The following is a 19,689-nucleotide window of genomic DNA, read 5'->3' as shown; positions in this document are numbered from 1 at the left end:
CCACAGCAACCTCAATGATGCTCATTCTATTCCTGACAGTAGTTATCTCTCCTTCTTGACACTCCCTCCCAAAAATATTCATGGCCCGAACATTGTTCACCACCTCCATCCCCTCAGCTGACAATGTTCATTCTCTCAAGAAGGTTTACTGCTCCTCTAACAATATCTATCTCTCCTCGTGGATATTCACCCCTCTCTCCTGACAATGTGATCCAGTTTCTGCTATATCTGGCTTCTGAATGACTGATGCCAGGAGATTGGCATTGTCAGTGAGTGATGGTTTGATTGTGGGGTGAATGAGTATGATTCAGAGTGAACTTGGGGTGTAATCTAGGGGTGGAGGTGTGCACACTATTACAGCATAAGGGAAGAGGCATGAGATTTGTTGGAGGAGGAAGCAGCGAGTTGAGTAGTTAGGTAGTGAGGAAGAAGGGTTGAATATTTTCACTGGCTGGAGGTTGAACACTTTTGGGATGGGCAGGGTGAGGAGAGAGCCTGAGAATTGTCAGTGAGAATTCTGAGAAGGTCAGGGTTATGAACATTGGGGGAGGATGAGCATTATTGGCAAGGGAGGTGGCTTAGAGTTAAACTCCTTTTAAAAATACTTTAAGTCAATTATTTTTTTCAAAATGTTTTTGAGGTAAAGATGATGATGATCGTCAGCTGAGGTGTTAATAGCATTGCAGGGAATATGTAAATGACTTCTAAAGTTGATTTGCATTCAGAAGACTAATGCAAACAGGAGAAGATACTGCAGAGAATTGCATTCTAAACAAATTGTTCTCCTAGCATTGTCTGTCTGCATCTGATTTGTGTATTTTTGAAGGTGGCTGTCTAACAATTTTTGTTGTGCCAGCTTCAGTGACATTGGGAAGGCTTCTCTGAGGACTTGAAGTGAAGTCTTCAATATCCTTGCAGCAGTTCGTTTGAACATCATGAGAATGGTCAAGCCAAACTTAAACTTTAAGTTTGAAGTTACACTTTGGCAAGTGAGTGTCAGGCAGCCTGGTTATGGGACCAGCCCAGTCAGCTGTGATTGTGTCAATATGACGTGGATGCTTTGCATGCTAGTTCAGGTGAGTATCTCAATGCTTGCCATTTTGACAGAAGCTTCCGAAGACAGCAAAAATGAAAGTGGTTGAGAAAAGTGGACAAGATTATTGCTCTGTTAAGTTTCAATTTGGTAGACAGACTTTCTCCTTTTTATAGTCATAGAGATTTATAGCATGGAAATAGGCCCTCCGACCCAATTTGTCCATGCCGGTCAGTTTTCACCATTAATCTAGTCCCATTTATCTGCATCGAATCTATATCCCTCCATACGTATCCCTCCATGTAGCTGTCTAAATGACAAAACTGTACTCACCTTCACCACTACATTTGGTGTCCTATCCCAGACACAAACCACCCTCTATGTGAAAAAATTGCCCCACTGGATTCTTTTGTGTCTCTCCCTTAATTTAAAAATATGACTTCTAGTTTTAGACTCCCCTCGCATGGGGAAAAGCTGTTGAATATCTACCTTATCTGTGCCTCTCATGATTTTATAGACCTCTATAAGTTCACCCTTCAGTCTCCTATGCTCCAGGGAAAATAAATTCCAAGCCTATCCAGCCTCTCCTTATAACTCAAACCTTCTCGTCCAGGTGGCATCCTAGTAAATTTTTTCTACAATCTCTCTAGTTTAATAATATCCTTTCTGCAGTAGGACAACCAAAACTGCATGCAGTACTTCCAAATGTGCAAGATTCCCTCCAAGTCATACACCATCCTGATTTGGAACTGTATGACTGATGATTCACTGTTGCTGTGTCAAAATCCTAGAAGTCTACTTCCACATCATTATAGGTGTACCTACACTACATGGACTGCAGATTTTCAACAAGGCAACTCATTACCACCTTTTCAAGGACAATTAAAGCTGGCAATTACCAGGTTAACCTGCATCCTGTGTAAAAAAAAATGTGTATAGGTTCCACAGCTGCTTTCCATTATGGGCACACACCTGAAACACTATCTATCAGGTTGGGCACCAATAAAATGAAAACCAATCATGTTATTGAAGGCTGCTCACTGGTCCAGGAGAGCTTTGATGGCAGTGCATGGAAATGTAACAACTTACCTGTGGTGGATCCAGCGATGGTTTTGAAGGTATTAGCCCTCTCTGCCTGCCTATCAGACTTAGTCAGATAGTGCTCCTGTTGATGGCATTGATTAGCTTATTGATGCAGCACTGAGCTGCAAACTGAGAGATCTAACACATGCCCCCAGCAATTATACGTTCTTCCTATAAATTAATGTCATGCTTCCACAACAAATGTATTTTGTTTTACTCAGTTTCTTTTTATAATTCAAATCCAAATTCTATGATTGTGTTTTGGAATTGGTTAAATGTTGACACAGGAAAACAACAGCACAAACTTTGTTGGAAATTATCTGCCAGGATTGATCAAGTTTTCACTCCGCTTCTTTGATACTTAATCCTTATCCTTTTGATATCTTGTCAGCAGCTTATTGTAGCATTGCATTCGCTGCTGTGAATAGAAATAAAAATATCAAAGCCTTCCTTTGCCATCTCCTCAATTGCCAAGTAATTAACTTCACTGTGTAGTATTACACTGAGTGTTGGGATGGAACAACTAAATGAATCACTCAACACTCGGGTCCACTTCCAACATCAAAGACTTTATTGTTTTACATCAGCAGGGAGAAAACCTCTGGCAGTGCAGGGACATCTTCACTGAAGAAAGGGAAATGTACACTTTTCATACATTTGTTTTATCACACTTTTGGCTTGCAAGCGGACATCAGAGCCGCCCCGTATTTGCCACGGGACTATGCCTACATCGGTAAAACTATAGGAATTCATTTTGTGTTTTAAACGGCAGCCGCAGCTTAAACCCACAGAACTCAGCAGCTGCCGGTCCACCCACGTGACCAGGAGATGGGAGCCAGAGGACAGATCAAATCCACACTCGGCCAGACACTAACCATGACTCATAGACCGAAACTCCGGAGCTAATTAATATGGAAACCCATCTCCTAATCAAATCAAGAGACTGACTGAAACACACCCATATTCATCAATACAGAACCATCCTGACACAAAGGACAGGCATCCACCAGACAGGAACGAACAGACTAATACACACCAGCACCCCAAGGGAACAAAGGGGGATGCTAGCCCCCAGCCCTCACAGAAAGAGTCAAGCAGATAGTACCCGGACCCGTTTACATAATCCAATTAGCACCCTATTGTGTGTACACTGCAACTCTCCTGGGACGGCAGGAAACCTACCATTTGCACCTTCTCCAGCGATGATGGGGAACTATCATCCCATTCATACTCAAAATCCTCACATCCTGACAAAGAAAGGTATATAATGTGTGGCAGCGCGCGGGAACAGCAGAGCAGCCGAGATTCGGACCTCGGTTGGTCTCCGCCGGTGTTACTGTATCAATAAACGTTACCGATTGTTGAACCGCACTCTGAGCTCAGACTGATATCATTTCATCCGCGCTAACAGGCTGTTACAAACTAATTGTATTATTTATACTTTACATACACATCCAATCAGATTAATCATGTCACTATGTGTTCAGTCCATGGACAGCTTTAGGTCATCCATGATCCCATGGCATTTCCAAACTCTCTTGTCAGGTACTCTTGGGCCTTCACAATACATCTTGATCAACTACATTTCACACTTAGCACCTGCACCAGTTATTCAAGTGTACCCCTGCTAAATGAAAGGGGCCTCTCCTACTTGCCTTATACTGAATAAGTGTGGGAATGTAGTTAAATCCATTAATATCTGTATACTTTCAACTCTATTTTTGATGTATAACCCATGGCTACAATTACTCGGATTTCTTAACCATTATAAGTGAGACCCTTCTCTTCTATTTCATGATCAATATCAAAATTTGGATCAGATTGGTATGGAGGCTTCTATCAGCTCTTCTTCATCACACTGTCTCTATACAAGTAGCAGCTGCATTTTGCTTATAATCAAGGAGCAACTGGTAGGACTCTTTAGTATGCATTTCACAAGACACTTTGTCTGCTATCTATATCTTGTTTCTTTGAATATACTCCCTCAATGAAAGTTACAATTGCTCTAGTTTACTGTTAAGCTTCCATAGTTTGATATTTAAAGTTAAAGTTTCCATGAGAATTATCTTCCCAAGTCATTTTCTGCCAAGTCATTTTCTGTTGGGGATGCTCTAACAATAAACAATTCAGTTTAGAAAGGCTATATTACGCAGATCTAAATAAATTCAGCATGCCTAAATCCAGTGGAGTGAAAATTTGACTAGATGAATTTCTGCTAATCACAATCATAATCCGTATTTTATGCAACACTACATATCTTATGCCAAGATTGCTATAAATTGTGGTATTTCCCATTAATGAAAAATGGAAATACCATTTAGACAAAACACAACTGGTGTAGCTGCTGCGGAAATTAAACCTGAGCAAGAAGTCCATGAGAGCTGTTGTGTGTGTCTCTATCTATAGCTTCTAAATGTTTGGGTTCTTTAGCCACGTTTAGTTTAGTGAGAAGAGATACAAAGATCAAATAAGATGTAGCTTATTGTACGGCTGAAACTATTTATGGATTAGATGAGAAGGCTCTAGTTTACTGCAAAACTAGTGTGGGCTTAGTCTGATGTCTGTCTCCCACAATATCTACTTCACTCCCCTTCCCAAGTCCTCATGACATCACCATTGTGCTTATCACAATCAATCAAGTCTGAACCCTTTGAGATCCTTCCAGAGCCATATGCACCAGAGGAATAACCTAGTGTGAAAAAATACTTGTAAAAACTATTTCTTTAGATGTTGACTTTGTTTATGTTTGATTTTAAACAGGCAGCAAGTGAATTTTTATGTCACTTTTTTGAAAACCTGTGGCAGTGCTAACAATCAGCATCTGCAAATAAGTTCTAACTGTTGAATTTGCCTCAGAAGCATATCCTTCCAAGAAGCATTTCCTTGCACCTGCAAAAACCTTACTGTTGCACATGGTGTGGCTTTGTGTAAAATTTTCCAATCTTAATTCCTGGTCAATTGATGGGACATTTTTATATTGTGAAACCCACCAACAGCTGCAGAAGACCATATTGAACCTCTCTGACTCAGGAATGTTATTAGGATCTTATTCCAAGATCTCCCACAAACTAGGGAGTGCAGATGCGATTATGTATCTATTCTATCAAATAAAAAATTTCTAACCAAGGGCCTATGGCTTGGCATAGAATGAGTCACTTGTGTCTGCAGCAATGAAGAGATTAGGGAGGGGACATGGGAACCCAATACCCTGTGTCTCACTCTTACAAGTATAATGTAGAATTTAAGAGAATGCAATAAAGTGATCTTGCTGAAAGACAAGAAGAAAAGGAAAACCTATCGAACAAGCTTTCCCTAGATGGAAGTTGTTGAGGAAGTCACCTGCAGAGGTACAGTTCTCCAGAATGGTATCAATGCACCAAGAAGACCTCAGATCTCAGAAAGGCAGAAAGAGATGAGTGACACAACACTCTCAAGCCACACACTCTGACATTTCTTGGACAACAAACCTTAACTCCTTCATCTCGACTCATACATCATCCTGCAGAAACCTCACATTTCCATCTAATCAACCAAATCACACACTCATCCTCAGCATTTTGCCCTTTTTGCACCCATAGTGGAGACTGACAAAAGGGATCATGAGATACTTGGTGTAAAATCTCAGATGCTAAAACTTGAGAAAAGCTTTTCTTTAAGACATAGAGTCATTTGGCAGATCCAATCAAGATGAGACAAGATCGGGGGAAGAGACAGAGATGCATATGACAATATGGGAAGAAAGGTTAAAGATCTAATTACAGATGAAGCTGAAATAACTCCACAGAAGCTGGTATCCCATCACCAAGATGTAGAAAGTTCTTGACCCTGGTACAGCCTTGTCAGAGTCAATCCCCAGAGTGTCAGGATGTCTGACACTCCTGTTTTTAAATGTCAGTCAGGGCTCTCTGATTAGACCAGATTAAAAGCCCAATCAGGGAACTCATACTTTTTGAAGTCCACCTAGCTGACCTCATTACAATCACTACAGAAGCAATGTGTTGAGTGAACCTCTTGCATGAAGTGGCTGCTCCAACATTATACTGGTAGAACCTCTATGATCACATGACAGCAGGCTTTTCTTTACATGCTCGAGCAAAGGTTCCTCACTCTACAAGACATCTGACTTTCAAAGTGTTGTTGGATTTCAGGGTAAACTCTGAGATGCAGCCAAGTCTCACATTCACCTTGCCCAACTGTTCCCCTTCGCAGTTGATGGAATCACCTAGACTCAAAATGTTAGCATGCTTTCTCTCCATAAGTGCTGCCTGACCTGCTGTCATGTCCAGCATTTTTTTATTTTCAGTTCCCCTTCCCTCCTGTACGTTGACCACCTCAACCTGTCCACCCCTCTCACCCACTCCAACCTCTCACCCTCACAAAGCACAGCCCTCTGCTCCAACCCCAACCTCACCATCAAACCAGGTGGAAAGTTTGATCAAACCAGCTGACAAGGGGGTGTGCAGTGGTAGTTTGGCACACTGACTTCTACACCTTTGAAGCTGGCACCAATACACGGACACCTCCACCTGCTCCCCCCTCAACCACGACCTCCCTTCCCATCAGCAAACCATCATCTCTCAGACCATCGACAACCTCATCATCTGAGGGGATCTCCCATCTGCAGCCTCCAACCTCATAGTCTAGGAACCTCATAGCCCAGTTATACCTCTAACTCAAAATGCACAAACCTGACTGCCCCGGTCGACCCATTGTCTCTGCCTGCTCTGGCCCACTGAACTTAGCTCCTCATATCTTGACACTATCCTGTCCCCTTTGATCCCCATGTACATTTGGGACACCACCCATCTGTCCCCTTTGATCCCCATGTACATTTGGGACACCACCCATGCCTTCCAACTCCTCCATGACATTCATTTCCCCTCTCCCAATGCTTCATCTTCACCTTGTTCACCCAGTCCCTACACACATCCATCCACCATGGCAAAGGCCTTCAAGTCCTCCATTTCTTCCTCTCCCGTTGACTCAACCAGTACCCCTCCATTGACACACTCGTTCGATTGGCTGAACTGGTCCTCACCCTCAGCAACTTCTCTTTCGAAACCTCCCATTTCCTTCAGACCAAAGGGGTAGCCATGGGGACCTACATGAGCCCCAGCTCTGCCTGCCTCTTTGTTGGGTATGTGGAACAGTCCATCTTCCGTAGTTACACCGGCACCATCCTCCACCATTTCCTCCGCTACATTGATGACTATATCGTCGCCACTGTGTGCTCCCATGAGGAGGTTGAATAGTTCATCAACATCACAAACATTTTCCACCCCGACCTCAAGTTCACCTGGACCATCTCAGACACCTCCCTCCTTTTCCTGGACCTCTCCATCTCCATCTCCAGCAACTGATTCAACACAGACATCTATTTCAAACCCACCAACTCCCATAGCTACATGGACTGCACCTCCTCCCACACTCCTCCTGTAAAACCGCTATCCCTTACTCCCAATTCCTAAGAGGAGCAATTCCACTCCAGAACATCCCAGATAGCCTCCTACTTCAAGGATTGCAATTTCCCCTCCCAGGTGGTCAACAGTTCCCTCCAGCACATCTCCTCCACTTCACGCACTTCCGCCCTTAAACCCCAACCCTCCAACCGCAACAAGGATAGGACCCTCCCTGTTCCTAACCTTCCACCCCACCAATCTCCAGATACACTGCGTCATTCTCCGCCATTTCCACCATCTACAGTCAGACCCCACCACAAGATATATGTTTCCCTCCCTACCCCTAACTGTATTCTGCAGAGACCATTCCCTTTGTGACTCCCTCATTAGGTCCATGCCCCCCCATCAACCCACCTTCCACTCTTGGCACCTACCCTTGCCACCACAAGAGGTGTAAAACCTGCACCCACACCTCCCCCTCACCTCCATCCAAAAGATCCTTCAACATCCAACAGAGATTTTCCTGCACCTCCAAAACATCATCTACTGTGTCTGTTGCTCTTCATGTGGTCTCCTCTACATTGGGGAGACAGGACGCCAACTTGTGGAATGTTTCAGAGAACATCTCTGGGACACACGCACCAAACAACCTCACCACCTTGTGGCCAACCACTTCAACTGCCCCTCCCACTCTGCCAAGGACATGCAAGTCCTGGGCCTCCTTCACTGCCAAATCCTAGCCACCTGATCCCTGGTGGAAGAACAGCTCATTTTCCACCTTAGAACCCTCCAATCACAAGGCATCAACATCAGTTACTCCAGTTTCCTCATCTCCCCTCCCCCTACCTCATCCCAAAATCCAGCCCTCCAACTCAGCACTGTCCTCTTGAGCTGTTCCACCTGTCCATTTCCTTCCCACCTTTCTGCTCCACCCTTTGCTCTAACCTATCACCATTACCCTACACCTATATCCACCTATCATCTTCCCAGCTACCTTCCCTCCAGCCCCAACCAGACCTCTCCTATTTATTTCGCAGCCCCCTTCCCCTCTACCCCACATTCCTGATGAAAGGCTTACGCCCAAAATGTCGATTCTCTTACTCTTCGGATGCTGCCTGACCAGTTGTGCTTTTCCCACTGCAAAATATTTGACTCTGACCGCCAGCATCTGCAGTCTTCACTTTCCCCTTCCCTCCTGTTCACACAAGCCAATGTGGACATTCGGACCTTTTTGTTCTCTGCCTTTGCAGAAGAAGGCACATAACATGACAACAAATAAACACTCCAATTATGCGGTTGGTAGGGAAACCTTACAATTCCAAAAGTGTCCAAATTCTCCCTCTGATAGTGAGACTGTTTACTGTTGAAACTCACTGTGCTCGATTGGTTTGTCCTGTGTGTGGGCTTAGAGAAAAGTCAATAAACTAGACAGAGCTGGAAACCAGACCTGGTGCATGGAATAAACAATCTAAAGCACTAAAAATAAAACCTGAGACACAGAGACTCATGTAATCCCTGCTTGGATCCAAGATATAAAATATACAAATAAAAACAAAATGAAGAAAAGCTTAGTTTTACAGATTCTTGCAGCTTTCTTCCTTTGTGGAGAGAGCCAATCATGCCATGCAATCTGAGTTCAAAACTACTTGCTGCCCGCAGCGATGGATAATCCAGAGGTTGCAGCAGTTTGCAAGAAGGTGATACTTGGACATGGTCTCTGAGAGAATGCCAGCAAATATTTGAGCAGCTCACAGAAGTCATGATATGTTTGATAAAGCAGTTAGTGGTCTGGAAAACTATTTTAAACCATTGAAAAATGTGGTGATTAAACAATGTGCATTCTACCAGAGATCCCAGGGAAATGGTTAGTTCATTAAACAATATATAGCAATGTTGCAGCAATTGACTTATACACATAAATTTGATTCACGATCAATTAATGGAAGAGACTTCACTTCCACAAATTAGACAATGTCTCCTTAAGGAGGATAATAGCTTTACTTTGAAAAAATCTGTGCCCTTGGCAGTCCAAATCAAAATTGTCATGTTCAGTTCAAAGAGATTATATGAAATGTCTCCCACCACATGGAGTTATTTGAGGTGCTATTGAAATCAGAGGAACCTATCCTTCAAAAAAGGGAAACGCTGTCAGCAAAGGCTACACCCATGGCCTAAATGTAGCTTCCCATGGATGTCTGATGCAATCAAAGGAGTTTGTTTGATCATTATAAATTCCTACAGTGTGGAAACAGGCCCTTTGGCCCAACAAGTCCACACTGACTGACCCCTCCAAAGAGTACCCCATCCAATCATTCCTTATTACTCTGCATTTACCCCTAATGCACCAAGCCTACACACCTTTGAACACTATGGCCAATTTACCTAACTTGCACGTCTTTGGATTGTGGGAGGAAACCCACGCAGACACAGGGAGAATGTGCAAACTCCCACAGACAATCACCCAAGGCTGGGATCAAATCTAGATCTCTGGTGTTGTAAGGCACCATTTGATTCCATTGGGAACTCTCCTGTTTAGTCTTCCTTGTGTTTCCCCAACTCAGCAATGGCCAGCTCTCTAAGTAAGGCTGAGAAGGCTTTTGAACTGCCAACAATGTGATTCGGCCAGCAGAGTCAGGAGCCCACCCATTGTGCATAATTAAATGGTGAACTTGGAACTAGTCAATTATGGTCAACCTCTGGAAGAGAGCAGGCCTGTTTCGCTGCCAACAAGGACAGCCTCAGTATGTACATCTGATTCCAATGCAGGAACCTCCTGCCCCTTTAGTTTTTTGAACAAAACACCTTTTTGGATGGCATCTACACAAGCAGATAGTTCTTCTGGGTTCATTTTCATTCTAGGCAATCTAGAAATTGAATGATGTTTGCTTTCAAAATTAAAAGGCACAAAATAACATGAAGAAATGATTTCAAGAAATCTGCAAAAATAGCATTGAAATGGTATTTATCTTTCATGATTTTAAGTTTTTCGTTCATATAACTTAAGTTACCGTGAACCTATGAAACAAACATATTATCCCTTGTCAAGATAAAAAGTGCTTTATTTTCAAATAAATTTCACAATAGTTGGCAGTGTCCCTGACATGATAAAAAGCAACCCATGAGTTTTGCTGAGTGCACCGTACTAATAACAACTCACATTTTTACATAAAGCCACTGTTTACGTGAGAATTCTCCATGATTACAGAAAAGATAGCAACTCAGTGAAACAGATTAGATTACCTACAGTGTGGAAACAGTCCCTTCGACCTAACAAGTCCACACCCACCCTCTGAAGAGTAACTCACTCCCCTCTGACTAATACACCTAACACAATGGACAATTTCCCATGGCCAATTCACCTGACCTGCACATCTTTGAAATGTGAGAAGAAACCCATGCAGGCACAAGGAGAATGTACAAATTCCACACAGACAGTCGCGCAAGGATGGAATCAAACCTGGGACCCTGGTGAAGTGAGGCAGCAGTGCTAACCACTGCACCACCATGCCACCCCTTTACTCATAAACAAGAGAGGCTTTTCTTTTCAAGACAGCATGTGTGACAGCTGGTGTGTTTCAATTTCATGCTATGTTCTCCAGATTTATAGAGTAGTTAACCTCAATGGTAATTCCCTTATGGAGAAAAATTCATTTTTCATATTATTACTGAAGTTGGTAAAATTGTATACTTAACTTTGCTTTCTTTACAAATTATATCGTAAAAAGCACTGGAGTAAGCCGGAACTAAAGAAGTAAAATACTCTGACACTTTAATCGCTGAAAGTATTTAAAGAGGAGGTAGGTAGTTCTTTGAAGTATTAAGGTGTCGAGGGCTATGAATTGTCCTGGCATAGACTGCATTCTGGGGCAGGAAATTTCATAGTTTCGTAATCCTTACAAAGGAAAACAGCTACTCTATGACTACTTTGACAAACCTCTTTAGCAACTTTTATACTTCCAGATCCCTCATCCTTCTAAACTTTAGCAAGTATATGCTTGAACTGCTTAGTCTTTCCTCACAAGAAAAGCCTTTCATCTCTGGAATTAATCCATTGAACCTTCTCTGAACTGCCTTCAATGCAGCTACAGCTTTCCTCAAGCAAGGAGACCAAAACTGTGCACAATACGGGCAACAACACTTCCCAACTTTTGTATGCCATTACTTTAACAACAAATGTCAAAATTGCATTTACTATCCTTATTAGCTGTTACACCTGCATACTAGTTTTTGCGATTTATGCATGAGAACACCAGATCCTTCAGCACTAAAGCATTTTTAATTTTATGTCCATCTAGATAATAAGTTGCTTTTTTATTCTTCTGACCAAAATAAATAACTTCACACTTATCTGTGTTAAAATCTATTTGCCAAATTTTGGCCCATTTACCTAATCTATCCATAAACTATTTTTAAATTTCTCATTTCTTCATTGCAACTTGCTTTCCCTCCCACTTTCATGTCTTTTGAAAACTTGGCTATGGTTCATTCTATCCCTGCATCCAAGTCATTAATACAGACTGAAAATAGTTCAGACCTGGGGACTAAATCCTGTGACAACCCATTAGTTACACCATGCCAACCAGAATTCATTTTACAAAATTCAACAATGCATGACGTACCAAATAAAAAGAGAATTTAAGATTGGAAGATAAACTTCAGAAGCTCTAAAATGGAAAGTGTTAGGCATTAAACAAAAAAAGTCAGCAGTAAGTTTGGATCAACAATGTTAAGATTATCAGGCCAGTTACACACAGAAAAATAATTTTGAATTCTAGGTAAAAACAGACTAGTTAAAAAGTTTGATTGGATTGTTAAACAAGTTAAATACTTGGATTTGGCCTAATATCAATAATGACTTACTAAAACTGAGTACCATGTTGAAACATATTAATGTTGAGGAAACCTTGAGAACATGGCATTCAGTGTGTTTTCCTTTATTGGTCAGTGAATTGAATGTAGGAGTTGGGAGGTCATGTTGCGCCTAAACACAACATTGGTTAGGCCACACTTGAAATATTGCATGCTATTCTGGTGTCCCTGCTAAAGGAAGGATGCTGTGAAACTTGAAAGTGTTCAGAAAAGATTTACAAGGATTTTACCAGGGTTGGAGAGTTTGTGCTCTCAGGGGGAGGCTGAATAGGCTGGATCTATTTTCACTGGAGCAACAGAGGCTGAGGGGTGACCTTAAAGAGGTGCATGGATAGGGTGAATAACCAAGGTCTTTCCCCAAGGATGGGGCAGTCCAAAACTAGAGGGCATAGGTTTAAATTGAGAGGAAAAAGATTTTAAAATGACATAAGGGCAACTTTTTCACACAGAGAGTGGTGCGTGTATGGAATGAGCTGCCAGAAGAAGTGGTGGAGGTTGATACAAAAATAACATTTAAAAAGCATCTGGATGAGTATATGAATTGGAAGGGTTTAGGGAGACATGGGCCAAATGCTGGCAAATGGGACTAGATTCATTTATGATATCTGGATGGCATGTACAAGTTGGACTGAAGGGTCTGTTTCTGTACTGCACAACTCTATGACTCTAAGTAAAACTTTAAAGAGATTAAATTCAGAAAAATGCTCATGCAGGTTTCCAGCCTTGGATATCCCAAAGCTACGAAACTACTCTTTCTTAGTGATACTTCACATCTTTCAGATGACTACTTGATTGTGACTAGGTTTATATTATCCTTGGTGGGAGAGAATAGTGACCATTGGCCTGAGAGGCTAAGAGCATAAAAAAGTATCTTAGTGGCTGAAAAATTGACGCTATAGTTAATCAATAATTACATCACTGAACTATGTAGTTGATATCAATGTGGACCTGATGGCTCTTCATCCTCCCATTTCAAAGTGTTCAGTAGTTATTCAATGACATCCTTGACCTTGGTACTAGGTAAAGCAATGCATTATCCTGATTTCAGCCTTGTGGCTAAGAAACATCTGCTGTCCCCTCAACTATCAAATCTCTGATAACGATTGCTCTTCTTTGTGCACTCTTGCATAATTGAATCAATCATGGTGCCAAGGGCTTGACTCTGGCTGCATGTCCTAGATAAACCATCATTTTAATCCATTTTCAGAATTTTATACTTGTTGAAGAATGTGTCCAGATGACACCTGTACAAACTACTTCTTTCTTCTTGATTCCTGATATTCACCTGCTAGCTCATTGCTTTAAGTGGTGGCTGACCATATTCACAAACACTCTATTCAGAAAGTTTTCAAACTACAGCGTCACTAGGTGTTGCTCAAGCTCCCAAAGCTGGACCTTAAGCTCCTACAACTCGTAACATGCTCTGCACTAATGATTATCTAGGACAGAGAAAATTTCAGAGTGTTCACATTGTACAGGATGTGAGCTTAAGAGGTTGGAACTTCCCTGTTATTCCACTATTTATTTAGTAATAATCCTTACTACAATGAATAAATGCTGCTATTTAAAAAGAAAAGAAGGCCAACTACTCACTTCCTTTCTACTCATGTAACAAAAATAAAGAACTGTACCATCTGTTTTACTTAATGTTTAAAAAAAGAATTCCAATTTTTGATTTTCCAGATTTAGAGTAACTTCCTGGCATTAGAGAAAAGGAAACAAAATAACAATACTCACCACTCAATCAATTCGTAACCTTTTTTTGATGTCACTGGTTAGATTTTTCTTTCTTGCTTTCTTACATTTGAGTACCCCCAGTTATGCTCTTGCATCTTTCCAGAAAAACGATGTACTCTAGACTTGAGCTTGGGCTTCAATTCCTCCTCTGTTTGGTAGCCCCAGTTCTTTCCAGGTCTGCTGCTGCTTTCTCTCTACAATCAGGATTTTATTTTTTCCAAAAGATATAATTAATCCTTGTACAAGGGATATGAACAGCTAAATTCATTTCTGAGTAATTTTAGAAACAATTACAGATTTCCCAAACAATAAAATAAATACTCATATTCCTTACTGTTGCTGATTCAGATCAAAGGTTGCCATAATATAGTCCATGACAATGACTGTCGACGTTGTCATCACATACGGATATTCAAAATTTATGGTCAAAGTCTATGCAGAGTCTGAGGACATTTATTTTGAGTGAGTTGCTTAACAAGTTTGTTGAAATGCATAACAAGTTAGTTCCTATAAAACCTCTCTTGACTTAGTGAGCGGCACGGTGGCACAGTGGTTAGCACTGCTGCCTCACAGCACCAGAGACCCGGGTTCAAATCCCGCCTCAGGCGACCCTCTGTGTGGAGTTTGCACATTCTCCCCGTGTCTGCGTGGGTTTCCCCCCACAATCCAAAATTGTGTAGGTCAGGTGGATTGGCCATGCTAAATTGCCTGTAGTGTTAGGTGAAGGGGTAAATGTAGGAGAATGGGTCTGGGTGGGTTACGCTTTGGCGGGTCGGTGTGGACTTGTTGGGCCGAAGGGCCTGTTTCCACACTGAAAGTAATCTAATCTAATCTTAATGAGGCTTGCAATGCTGCAGTATGTATCGAATGAAGGAGGAAACTAAAGAGGAAGATAAATTCTCTGCTGGAACATCCTGTTAAACTATTCAAATTATTTATTTCAATAAAATACAGTTATTGCTGTGCCTTTGTTATTAGTTGCTAAGATAAGCTCATTACTTCCGAAGAAACAGTATGAAGCGCTGAAAGAATAATATGCACGCTGACCTAGATACATTTATTGTTAATTACTATGTAAGTATATAAGCTATTCTTACTAGATATGATAATAGAATGACTAATATTTCTGTCAAGATTAATAGAAAAACTGTAACTAAAGTTACTCATGGAAACCATTGCGAAAAGGAATGTAAAATAAAGATTGTGTACATTTGCTGCATGGTTCCTTGGAGATAAACAATGCTTTTTCCTGTATCCAGTGATATTTAAATACTAATACCTCAGCAATATCTTCTAGTCAGTGTAAATATCCAAACAATGGTGCTGTGTTGCTTCTGATTTAACATTTTCACAGTTAACTTCGTTTTAGGAAAGACATCTTAATATTAAAAGAATGTGGAATTGAAGCAATATAATACACCTTGCCAATTTGTATGAGATAACTATTCAGCAATAAGTAGCACTGAAATATTGGAACTAATTGTTCTTTTGACATAGAAACATTTTTCGTAGCCGTTGAGGGCAGTGTACATATTTGCTGTAGGTTGCAAAAGACAGTATTATCATATTAAGTACATTGTTGTATATGTGATAATAAGGTGAAAAGAAGATGTAAAGTAATCTGTTTCTGGTAACTTGTCTCCAGTATAAAGTTAGCTTTTTCTTGAAACATCTGGGTTAAATTCCTCTGTCATTGCACTTCACTCGTAGTAATAGCAAGGTATTATGTGCATACCTACAGAATAAGAGCAATAAGTAGATTATCTGGCCCTTCAAGATTGCTCTATCATTGAATAAGATCTTTTTTTTGTGTTTTGATTTCCACACTCCCAGTTACACCTGATAACCCTTGATTCCCTGCCTAACAATCCATCCATCTCTTTTTCAATGACCCTGCATTCACCACCTTCTGAGACAGAGAGTTCCAAAGTTGCACAATCCTCCAGTCAAGTCACGCCATTGGAGTTTGATCTGTCTGACCAAACTTCATGAGGCAATCCCTTTAATCCAGTTTAATCTAATAAACCTACTCCTTATCACCTCCAATACATTTCATCCTCTTAAGTAAGGAGTCCAAACTGTCCATTTTTATGTGCAATTTCCCTCATAATAAAGGATGGCATTCCATTAGTTTTCTTAATTATGTACTATTGGTGCATACTAATGTTTGTGACTCATGCACCAAAGCACCTAAGTTTCTTTGCATCTCAGAATTCTGCAGTTGTTCTCCATTTAAAGTACATAGAAATAATATAGAACAGTACAGCACAGGAACAGGTTCTCAGCCCATGATGCTATTCTATACCAACTCTATCTGTCTGCACATGGTCCATATCCCTCTATTATTCATACAGCATGTTCATGTGTCTATCTAAATGTCTCATAAGGCTTTCTGCCGTATCTACCTCCTCCCCCGGCAGCACATTCCAGGTACCTACCAATCTCTGTGAAAAAACCTTACCTCGCACATATCCTTTAAACTTACCCCCTCACTTAAAACCTATGTCCCTAATATTTGACATTTGCACTCTGGGAAAGAATCCCTAATATCCACCCTATCCATGCCAGTTATAATTTAATATACTTCTATTAGTCTCCGATGCTCCAGCAAAAACAATCCAAGTTTGTCCAACCTTTCCTTGTATCTAATATACATCAAACCAGGCAACATCCTGGTAAACCTCTTCTGCACTCTCTCCAAGCCTCCACTTCCTCCCTATAATGCTCCAATCAGAACTGCATACAGCACTCCAAATGTGGCCTGACCAACATCACTTGCTAACTTCATTACTCAATGCCCTTACTGATAAAGGCAAGGACTGTATGTGTCTTTTTTCGTACTCTATCTTCTTGTGTTGCCACTTTCTGGGAGCTATTGACTTGAACCCCAGGATCCCTCTATATATGAATGCTTCTAAGGATCTGGCTATTTATTGTATACATTCCCGTTGCATTTGATCTCCCAAATGCATCACCTCATACTTCTCCAGGTTAAACTTCATCTGCTAGTTCTCTGCCCAACTTTCCACTGATCTATAACCTGCTGCATTGTTTGATAACATTCCTCCCTATCCACAACTCCACCAAATTTCACGACACCTGCAAATTTACTAATCAGATCACAGAGATTTTCAACCAAACCATTTTTATATGTTACAAAGGTCATAGCACTGTTTCTTCTAGAACACCATTGATCACAGATCTCCAATCAGAAAAAACATCCCTCCACAACTACCCTGAGCTTCAATGACCTAGTCAAACTTGTATCCAACTTGCCAACTCACCACGCAATTTGATCTTCTCAATCAGCCTACCATGAGAGACCTTGCCAAAAACTTTGCTAAAGTGCAAGTAGACAATTTCAAATGCCTTACCCTCATCAATCATCTTCACCACTTGCTCAAAAAAAACTCACTTAAGTTTGTGAGACAAGACCTGCCCTGCATAAAGCTATGTTGACTATCCCTCAGAAGTCCATTCTTCTCCAAATGCAGTAAATCCTATCCATAAGAAACTTCTCCAATAATTTCCCTACCACTGATGTAAGGCACACCAGCTTATAATTCCCTGGATTGTCCTTGTTGCCCTTCTTGAACAAAGGAACAACGTTGGCTATTCTCCAATCTTCTGGGATCTTACATGTAACTAAAGAGGATTTAAAAAAATCTTTGTCAAGGCCTCAGCAATCTCTTCTCTTACCGACTTCAGTATCCTGGGATAGATCCAATTAGGCCATGGGACTTACCTAACTTAATGCTTCTCGGGCCATAGTTTCATAGAGAAGTACAGCACAGAAACAGACACTTCGGTCCAACTCATTTATGCCAGATATCACAACCTAATCCTGTCCCATTTGCCAGCACTTGGCCCACATCCCTTTAAACACTTCCTATTCATATTCCCATATAGATGCCTTTTAAATAATTCAATTGTACCAGCATCCACCACTTCCTCTAGCAGCTCATTCCGTTCATTGTATAATTTGCTCTAGAATTAGTCTTGCCTAAATGCATCGCCTCACATTTGTCTGGATTGAAATCCATCTGCCACTTTTTCGCCAAACTCTCCAGTCTATCTATATCCTCCTGTATTCTTTGACAGTCCCTTATGCTTTCTGCTACTCCTCCAATTGTTTTAGAATTCTGGAAGTCACAAGTATTGAGAAGAATTTGATAGAATAGAATTGCCTCACCTATTTGTGTCACCGGATATTGTGCAGTTGACTAATCTTATTAACTGGATCTAAATCTGTTCTATTTTGCGGCAGTTGGAAAGATCTAAAATGCATTGATATTTACAAAGTTCAAAGATCTGAGAGGCAAATAATGACTATAGAAAAGCATAGTATAATAAGAAAACCGAATCTTTCTGGAGGTGCCCAAATTTCTCTCTGTGTATTTGGTGGATAATAAGCAGAAAACTGGGAAAATGCCTCACCATTTCTTCAGGCTTTCCATTAATCACCTACCAAATCCACATTGGGGGATCAAGAGGAACTTCTACTGGAAAAATAGCCTTAGGATTTTACTGTTCAAGCATTTCTCATGACCTAGCAAATTGTCAATTAGCAGCTGAGCTATTCAAATCAAGAGGATGCTATTTCAATTCTAGAACCTGTGGCATTAGATCACGTTTGCTGTGGTGATTGATATAAGCACTACAGAATTAATATTTTGGCTTTGGGATGAAAATGGGATGATTTTGTAAGAGACTTGCATTCCTGATTGAAAGTCACTTATCTATGAAAGTGTCTGCAAATATGTCAGATGTCAACAGGATTAGATTCTGTTCTGGTTTTCAATGCAGTCAAATACCTTGTGAATATATCGCATCAAGGTTCACATTTGACTAACAATCACTTCAGTGAGGTACTAGACACCACACACAGGTTGAATTCTTCTTCAGTAAGATTTGTGTCTTTGGAATATGAGAAGGATGAAGCTTAGAAATCTGTTTTTCAAAAACATTGGCCAGGAACCTCTCAGAACTACTCTCTCTCCATTACTCTACAAAAAAAGCACTACGGACCAAATATTGAACTACAGAAGCAATCATCTCAACATCCACAAGTGAAGCTGCATCAGAGCATTATTTCAATGAGCCACCACACTTTGCAGCGGAACTATGCAGAGCAGAGGAAAATCTCCTATTCAGTGCATTCAAAAAGAATGGTACCCAATGAACACAATCTGCCGATTTCTCAGCAACAAACTCAAACAAGCAGACAAAACACATCCATAAATACTAGCCAGTCTCCCCTACATCAAAGATATCTTGGAAATGACTGCCAGACTACTCAGACCCCTTGGCATCATGGTAGCCCACAAACCCACCAACACACTAAAACAGCAGCTAATGAACTTGAAAGACCCCATATGGACAACAAGCAAAGCTAATGTCATTTACAAAGTACCATGCAAGAACTGTAACAAACACTACATAGCACAAACAGGCAGCAAACTAGCCACCAGAATACATGAACATCAACTAGCCACAAAATGACATGACCCTCTGTCACTAGTATCCTTACATACAGGTAAGGAAGGACACCACTTCGATTGGGACAAC

At 41.0% G+C, this 19,689-nt stretch overlaps 1 long non-coding RNA gene across 1 annotated transcript in view; it reads right to left on the bottom strand.

The window, feature by feature from the left end:
• The window catches only part of LOC122550593, an 88,091-nt gene that overhangs the window by 18,725 nt on the left and 49,677 nt on the right, over positions 1 to 19,689 (bottom strand). Inside the window, exon 2 of the long non-coding RNA XR_006311890.1 lies at positions 14,122 to 14,315. This is a non-coding gene — a long non-coding RNA (uncharacterized LOC122550593). The remainder of the gene's footprint in view (positions 1 to 14,121; positions 14,316 to 19,689) is intronic.

The sequence above is a fragment of the Chiloscyllium plagiosum genome, chromosome 6 (assembly GCF_004010195.1).
Source record: "Chiloscyllium plagiosum isolate BGI_BamShark_2017 chromosome 6, ASM401019v2, whole genome shotgun sequence".
NCBI classification, from domain to species: domain Eukaryota; kingdom Metazoa; phylum Chordata; class Chondrichthyes; order Orectolobiformes; family Hemiscylliidae; genus Chiloscyllium; species Chiloscyllium plagiosum.
Note: the sequence above shows the minus strand (reverse complement) of the source record. Positions and strands in the feature narration are given on the sequence as shown.